The sequence below is a fragment of the Cyprinodon variegatus genome, unplaced genomic scaffold (assembly GCF_000732505.1).
Source record: "Cyprinodon variegatus isolate N-32 unplaced genomic scaffold, C_variegatus-1.0 Scaffold361, whole genome shotgun sequence".
Classification (NCBI taxonomy): domain Eukaryota; kingdom Metazoa; phylum Chordata; class Actinopteri; order Cyprinodontiformes; family Cyprinodontidae; genus Cyprinodon; species Cyprinodon variegatus.
Window position 1 is genome coordinate 616,936 of NW_015150814.1, and position 9,555 is coordinate 626,490.

The following is a 9,555-nucleotide window of genomic DNA, read 5'->3' on the forward strand; positions in this document are numbered from 1 at the left end:
GCTCTAAGATCTTCCAAAGAACAACCATCAGGTTTTATAACCTGATCTGTCTCCATTTACCATCACTGACAGTGTCAACATATCAGAGTATTATACTATAAATACTAATCATTTATGTTATAACCACATGTTTTAGGTTGAATTTAAACTGAGGAAGCGACATAAAGAAAGAATAATCCTGGTAAACTTTTGTTATTTTATGCAAAAATATATATTTGTTTAAAATTATAAAACATTAATCTTTGTTGTGAACTTGCATGTTTTTAAAAAACCATTACCCGTATTTTATTCATACTTATATCAGATCAAATCTAGTATAATTTAATGTTAGCAGAAATCTAATTATGTTTAACAAAGATCCTGATGCAATAGAATCCACTAATTCTAAAACCTATATGTATGTAACGTACCATAAAGGCAGAGGCCTAGAAGGAGATGAAGGAGCCCCTCAGACAGCAGAGGGAACCACTGAGAGCCTCTGTGAAAGAAGATTATCTTCATCCTCTGCTGCTCCTCAGACTAGACCTGAGACACAGAGAAGGAAGATGTTCTGAGCTGCTCTTTAGTTTTATAAAAGAAGTCACAGCCTGCAACAACATGTAGATTAGATTAATAGATAAACCTGGGATTAGTGTTTGAATTTTTTTTTTAAAGCACCACAGTTAAAAAACTTATGAGCCAGTGAGTTTTTATATTACTGAGGACAAATGGTAAATGGTCTTTACTTATATTGTGCTTTTTCACACTTTATACTACATTCAGCCATTCACCAATTCACACTCACACTGATAGTGGCAAATTACATTGTAGCCACAGCTGCCCTTGGCTCACTGACAGAAGCAAACCTGCCATGAACCTCTGCCAACGGGCCCTCTGACCACCATCAGTAGGGAATGCAGGTGAATTACACTGAAAGCTGGAGCCAGGGCTTGAACCGACAACCCTGCGGTCATTGTCTGCAGACACTCTACAGCTGTCTGTTTCCTGTTCTCACAGTAATAGAACATGTTAAAACCACAGTCACTTACAAATAAGAACCCGTTCTTTAAAAGCTGCACAGCTCTGAAATATTCTGAGAAAATTAGTCTAGCTTAATTGATAAGGAATATGTTTACTTTTATTATATATCTATTAGAGAAGCACAATACATTTTGTTTTGGTTACAAGACAAATAAGCACCCATATAAGCACCATAATTTACCAATATATTCTTGACAACTCTCTTCTTATTTCGCCTCTCTTATAATTGAAATTATCAGAGAATAAATTCTGACCTGCTACCTTTCTAAGTAGGATAACTTAAACATTTAGTGGCTAACTAAATATGCTTTACACCAATGTAACTATTTACCCACCTCTGATGTTTACAACATGCTTAGAGACCCAATGCTGGAGTTTAAACCAGGAACCTTGAGGCAAGAAAACAGCTTCAGAGCATAGTATTTAAAAATCCTATTTTTATTAATACAGCATATATACATTAGCTAGAAAGGGCAGGAATGTGAGAGCTTAAAACTATATTTATAATGAATCCTGGTTTTCAGTTGAGAGTTTAAAATGAGTAAGGGAGAAGACAGCAGAGAATGCTGCAGAAACATGCACCCTTGCTGGTAAACATGTCCTGCCATTTATCCTTTTGCATGTATAGACTTATAAAACTATTGCTTCTGACCGTCACCTCATAAATGAAGCACATTTAAAATAATGTAGGTCAAAAGTATAGTGCAAATGTACAGGAAACAGACACAAAACCTAAAGCCAAATTAGACACTGCTCAAGTAAAATGCTGCCAACACAACAAATAGACTGGAGCAAAATGCAGATACCATGACAACAGCAAGTAAAAAAACAAATCTATAAACTTGTCAGAATACCAGAGGGATTCAACCTCCAAGTCAAATGTGATTAGCAGATACCTTTAGCATTTTATATTTACTCCTGTCTATTCTATGTGGCCACAGCATTTTTTACATTGCTTATGAAAACCAGGGAGCAAAATGAGTGCAGCTAATACAGTTTTTGATTTTTTTCTTCTTTTCATTACATTATAAGCTTCATTCATAACCCGTATGACTTTGTAACTTGCAGTTTAAAAAAATAGAAATGATCAAGGAAAACCTACTTATACTGCTATTATCTCATAAAATGAAACCTTTTCAACATTGTAGAGTTCATTAGATGTAGGAATAACTAAGGAAGTCAACATGTATTATAAACAGGGATGACTCTGAATAACAGCATTAGCAACTGTGAGAAATAATATACTGCGCAAAAATAAATAAATAAATAAAGGTAACACTTAAATAAAACAGCCTAGATCTGGATGAATAAAATATTCTGACTGAATAACTTGTGCTGTACAAAGTCCAATTTGCTGACAACAAAATTACACAGAAATCATCAATGGAAATCAAATTTACTAACCAATGGGGCCCTGGATTTACAGTCACTGTTGGGATCTGGAGATCTGTCCACTTTTCTCCAGCAGAGGGAGCCCTAGGTCTCCTGGAACTGAAGCTGACTACCACACCTGCGGCTGATTTGCTCATCAGGGAGATCAGCATATAAGCAGCAGCAGGACTACCCTTCAGCGCCAGAGTGTTAAGCCAGTTATGGTTAGCAAGCCTGAGCCAACCAGCCTGCCTGATTCTCTGAAAGTCTGACTTGAACCTAATCAGTTTTCTGTCCTCTCTGCCTCCTAGGAAGAATCTGACTGAGACCTGGAGCTCTTCCAGAGCTCCTCAACTGAAACCTGCCTGCCTGCTCTCAGTAACAAACCTGAAGATCAAACTGTCTGGATCTGCGTACCATCCTTCAGGAAGCAACTAGGAGAAGCCCTGAACACTCTCAAGCCTGAAGCTAAGTTCTGTCGCTGCCAAGCCCTCTGCCATCAATCAGTCTCTAGACCCTCCTGGTTCCCTCCCTCTACCGCTCAGCCTGAATTTCTGAACAAGTACAGATCTGCACATTCTCTCAGCTACAAGATCATTAGCTGCCTGGCTAACCTAACTGTCCCTCTCTGCAGAGAGCCTTGTGTGACCAGTCCTGGATCCGATTCCAGTATCTGTCAACCTTTGTGCATACTTTCAATAAATTGTTAAACTTTTACTCTGACTCCTGGGTGTTCTGCATGTGGGTTAGAAACCTGAACCCCAACATGAAAGAACACACACAATTAAGGTGAATAAATGAGTATAAAGGCTCAGTATGGTGTGTGGCCTCAATGTGCCTGAATTACCTCCCTACAATGAGCAAGCCCCTGATAAAGTGGTTGATGGTTTCCTGAGGGATCTCCTCCCAGTAATGGAGTAATGCATCCACCAACTCCTGCAGAGTCTGTGNCTATTTATAGGCGGGCCACAATGCCCCAAATTAACGTAATTAAATGTCAACAGAAATAATCCAAACTCCAAAATTCTAACAAAGGATCCTTCAACAAAAGTAAAAAAAAACAACAAGGAAAAGAAATAAACAAAAGAAATAATAATGTGCCCGAAGCACATAACAGTATTATAAACAAGGATTACTCTGAATAACAGCATTAGCAACTGTGAGAAATAATGCTGCGCAAAAAAAATAAATAAAGGTAACACTTAAATAAAACACCCTAGATCTGGATGAATGAAATATTCTGACTGAATAACTTGTTCGGTACAAAGCTCCAATTTGCTGACAACAAAATTACACAGAAATCATCAATGGAAATCAAATTTACTAACCAATGGGGCCCTGGATTTGGAGTCACACACACAATTAAAGTAAATAATCCAGTATAAATGCTCAGTATGGTGTGTGGCCTCCATGAGCCTGAATTACCTCCCTACAATGCCTGAGCAAGCTCCTGATAAAGTAGTTGGTGGTTTCCTGAGGGATCTCCTCCCAGTGATGGAATAATGCATCCACCAATTCTTGCAGAGTCTGTGGTGCAAAGTGACGGTGGATGGATTGAGACATGATGACCCACATGTGGGACATCTGGGGAATGGGCGGTCCAGTCCATAGCCTCATGGCTTTCATCTTGTGGGAACTATCGAAACACTCCAGCCAGATGAGGTCTAGCTAGCATTGCCCTGAATTAGAGAGAAACCCAGAGCCAATGGCACCAGCATATAGACTCACAAAGGGTCTGAGCAGGGGGTCACTGCCAGGTCTATGACACCTGGTATTTGCCCGGTAGGCTGGTCCTAATCTCAGCGTGCGAGGGCCGGCCCTCCTTAAATCATACCGGCCCCAACACTCTCCGGTCGAAGCACCTGCCTGTGACAGTAAATAACTCAAGGAGCTCAAGAAGCAATACAATGTTAACTACCTAATTGATGCAGGCAGTATATATATATATAGCCCTTCCTTGTTATGCACATCCTGGTGGCATATGGCTTCATTTTCTCTTTCTTCAAACTGAAAAATCCTTGCGACAAACTAAATTATAGTTAAACTAAAACACATTCTTTAAACCAAACTACGATGTTCCTCTGATACTTGGCAAATTTATGTTCAAACATTTTGCAAAAATATGTTGCAGTGCATGATGAGGTTTTGCATCGATAAAAAAGTGCCAGGGCCAAAAATTGTTCCTAGTCCGAGCCTGGGTCTGAGGATCTAATTTCAGTATCTAGCGGTTGCCATGCGAACTCGGCGAGCACATGGAGGGTTCTGCCACAAAAGAAGCACCATCCTACACCATTACTAATCCACTGACAAACTAGTTATGCTGAATGATGTTGCAGGCAGCAGATTTCTCTCCAATAAAAACAATAATTTCCAGCTGTTGTTTATTCCATTAGCTCAACGGCATGGGAAACTGGTTGTCAATGAGTGTTGCTTCCTTAGAAGACAGTTTGACTTCACCCAAGTTTGATTTAATTATAATTATATTTTATAGTTTATGTGCATAAAATGTAACATTATAGCCACCGTTTATGTCTAAACAGTGAGAATCTGACATGTATTAAAACCTGAACTAATTCAGAATGACACATTTATTGCAGCTGAATAATACATGTTAGTATATTTAGTCATTACTTGTCTACTATAACAATAAACAGCAGGAAGAGACTTTATGATAAATTTTAGGGTAGTCAAGCAGTGAAGGTGAACATACCTTAATGAAAGAGGCCAAGAAGAAGGACACGTAGCATTAGCACAGGCAGAACAGACTCTATTAACCATCTCTGTGAGAGAATTACATCTTCACATGCTTAAACGTTTGAAAATGATCATTATCTTGGCGGAAGATACTGCAAATAGCACACATAAAGGAAGTAGTAAGACTGGGTTTTGTATACTGCTAATGACGCTTGTTCCTTTTAAATGACACCAGAACTAGTCATAAATATATTGCTCCATCTGATTTAAGACAGGAATCTGGTGGGACAACTTGAAATGATCAACTCTTCCAGTCAGAAGAAACATTTTGGTACACTGGAAAAAATTAATTTTTGCTTAAAATAAGTGCATTTGTTGTTGGATCGAGGAGATAAAAGCGATATGTTGCCAATGGAAAAGACAATTTACACTTAAAATAAGAAAACACAATTGCATTGTCTTATTTCAAGTGCATATTATCTGATTATCTTATTAAGAGTAAAAGATACTTATTCCATTGACAAACTATCTCATTTACCTATTCAAATTAAGGGTAAATATACTTAATTTAAGAATTTTTTTTTTGCCTGATTCCATCTTTGAAAAATGTTTTTTTTTAAGAAAAGTTTAAATATTTCCACTTAGGTAATATTATTGTTTTACAGTGCCATCTAGTGGACAAATGAGGTTGGTGATGTTTTGTAAATTTTAATATGAAGAGAACCGTCTTTAGACCTAATTTATGAAGTCAGAAATGGGTCAAAATGTTTGCAAACTTCTAAATCTTAGTTGAAACTGAAAAAATAAAACTTGAAACTGAAATAATACAATAATGATATTTAATGTCAATTTTTTTTACCTTATAATATGAGAAACCATAAAAGCAAACATAGAATAACAAGAACGGAATCTCAGTTTAGTATTCTAATTATACTTTTTTCTTTTCTTTCTTTATTGCAGTTTTAGACTTTTTATTTTTAGATTCAAATCCCTTTCTTTCAGGCCCTTTTTCAGTTTCAGGATTTCTTTTTTACAATTTCAAATCAGTCTTTTTCAGATTCAGATTTTGACCCCAGTCTGAAGGGAATGGGCAGGGAAACATGACTGACAACTGGCAGCGGTGCTAGAGAGACGTCCCTTTCCACTTAGGGCAGCAAATCAAGATATTACACATTCAAATCCTCTCTACGCATTTGCAGATTTCACACAGCATAAGTGTAGCAAAAATTACATGTGTAAAGAGGCCAACGGAGAAACTGCTTGATTTGTAACCAAAGATTTGTCTGTATTTCTGGGTGTTGCAGCAAAAATACTTCAGACTTAAGTGACTCTGTGTGTTTACACACCGATTTACACATTTTTAGATCTTAGTACATATTTACAAATCTCATCACACATTTGTAGATCTGAATACAGATTAGTGGATTTTTACACATTTGCAAATCAATTACACACAAGTAACTTTACATATTTGCAGATACTCGTACAGAAAGAAAAATCTCCTCAGACATTTTTAAATCCTACTGCACACACACAAATCTAGATACAGACACACTGCCCTCCAAAAACATTTGCATATAATTTTGCAACAATATTGCTCCCATACAGTGCTCTCTTCTACACAGCGGTGGGCTGGGGGAGCAGCACATCCATGAAGGACACCTCCAGGACAAACTGGACCAGCATACCCATAGTCAATACCCATCTATCTCTTTAATTTATCCCTTTAGTTTTGTATGAAAACTCAACCCTAAACTACCTCAATGGGTGTGTATCCCTTCAGTCATATACAAAAAAAATAAAAAATTCTTACTTTTTTAGTGTTTTTTTGTTTACATGCTGATCTGACCATAAATTGTTTAGGTTTTTTTGTACATGACTAAAGGGATACACTCCCATTGAGAGAGTTTAATGTCTATTTGTCGTACAAAACTACATGAATAAATGAAAAATCGGATGTCTTGCACATGCATATTGACTCTGGGTACGCTGATCTGACAGAACACCAGCTCTGTGATTGGCAAGAAGCTGGACCCTATGGGGATGGTGGTTGAGACAAGGACACTTAACAAACTGCTGGACATAATGAACAATGCCAGTCACCCTCTGCACACTTTCTTCACCCCTCAGAGGAGCCTGATCTGAGAGATTGCTCCTCTCCAAATGCAGGACCAACAGACTGCTGAACTCCTGTTCCCCAAGCCATCAAGATGTTCAACTTCTCACTTGGGGGAAGGAGGAAAAACCTTAGCTATTGTCACTCACGTGATATATTCTTCTCTCTCGCTGTGCAATAACACATGGCAACTACTGTGTAGCTTGTGTATTTTTTTTACTTGTATATAAGGTCAGTAAAACTCTGTAGAATTAATCCAAGTCAACTACGGTGTAGTCTGTATAATTTTCACCTCTCTATATTGTCAGTCTATACTGTCACATTGTACAGTTCTGCAGTGCAAGGGAAATAACCCAAGTCAACTACTGTTTAGTCTGCCTTTATCTCTCTACTGTGCAGATATTTTTATATCTAAAGGAAACATATTCCAGGACATTACAATTGTTTTCTTTTTTATACTATATACACACACTTTTCATATTGTCTGTTGTATGTTTATCTTTAATGCCATCTTGCCTCAACTCTTTGTACCCTATATAGCTACTGGAACCAGAATTTCCGTGAAGGAGTAATCCCAAGGAATAAATAAAGTTGAGTCTAAGTCTAAGTTCTATAATTTNTTGACAAATTTATGTTCAAACATTTTGCAAAAATATGTTGCAGTGCATGATGAGGTTTTGCATCGATAAAAAAGTGCCAGGGCCAAAAATTGTTCCCAGTCCGAGCCTGGGTCTGAGGATCTAATTTCAGTATCTAGCGGTTGCCATGCTAACTCGGCGAGCACATGGAGGGTTGTGCCACAAAAGAAGTGCCATCCTACACCATTACTAACCCACTGACAAACTAGTTATGCTGAATGATGTTGCAGGCAGCAGATTTCTCTTCAATAAAAACAATAATTTCCACCTGTTGTCTATTCCATTAGCTCAACGGCATGGGAAACTGGTTGTCAATGAGTGTTGCTTCCTTAGAAGACAGTTTGACTTCACCAAAGTTTAATTTAATTGTAATTATATTGTATAGTTTATGTGTATAAAATGTAACATTATAGCCACAGTTTATGTCTCTAAACAGTGAGAATCTGACATGTATTAAAACCTGAACTAATTCAGAATGACACATTTATTGCAGCTGAATAATACATGGAAGTATATTTAGTCATTACTTGTCTATTATAACAATAAACAGCAGGAAGAGACTTTATGATCAATTTTAGGGTAGTCAAGCAGTGAAGGTGAACATACCTTAATGAAAGAGGCCAAGAAGAAGGACACGTAGCATCAGGACAGGCAGAACAGACTCTATTAACCATCTCTGTGAGAGAATTACATCTTCACAGGCTTAAACGTTTGAAAATGATCATTATCTTGGGGGAAGATACTGCAAATAGCACACATAAAGGAAGTGGTCAGACTGGGGGTTGTATACTGCTAATGACGCTTGTTCCTTTTAAATGACGACAGAACTAATCATCATTATATCGCTCCATCTGATTTAAGAAAGGAATCTGGTGGGACAACTTGAAATGATCAACTCTGCTTCCAGTCAGAAGAAACAATTTGGTACACTGGAAAAAATTGACATCTAGATAAGACATATTTGCTTAAAATAAGTGCATTTGTTGTTGGATCGAGGAGATAAGAGAGATATGTTGTTAATGGAAAAGATAATTTACACTTAAAATAAGAAAACACAATTGCATTGTCTTATTTCAAGTGCATATTATCTAATTATCTTATTAAGAGTAAAAGATACTTATTCCATTGGCAAACTATCTCATTTACCTATTCAAATCAAGGGTAAATATACTTAATTTAAGATTTTTTTTTTTACATTTTTAAACATAATTTAGACTTAAATCTGCAACCTGCATGAATCCTTTAGGATTTAACTGTACTTATAATTTTGTTATGCATGTAATCTGGTTTTAATGTTTTACAAGTATTATAGCTAAGTTGGTTATTTGTTACACTTTAAACCAAGGGTCTCCAACCTTTTTCCCTTCGCGAGGTGCCTTAGTTTAACAAAAAACAATGTGAGCTACTCATGTTAAGAAAAAATATATTTTTTGCAGTTTTTGCCTGATTGCATCTTTGAATAATATTTTATTTTATGAAAAGTTTAAATATTTCCACTTAGGTAATCTTATTGTTTTACAGTGCCATCTAGTGGACAAATCAGGTCGGTAATGTTTTGTAAATTTTAATATGAAGAGAACCGTCTTTAGACCTCATTTATTGGGTCAGAAAGGGGTCAAAATGTAGCCTGGGTGCCATTCCGAACTTAGTCCCGCCCACAACATTTGAGGTCGGGAAGTTCGGTCTGGCATTGCTCCATAGTAGCGCGAGTATGCT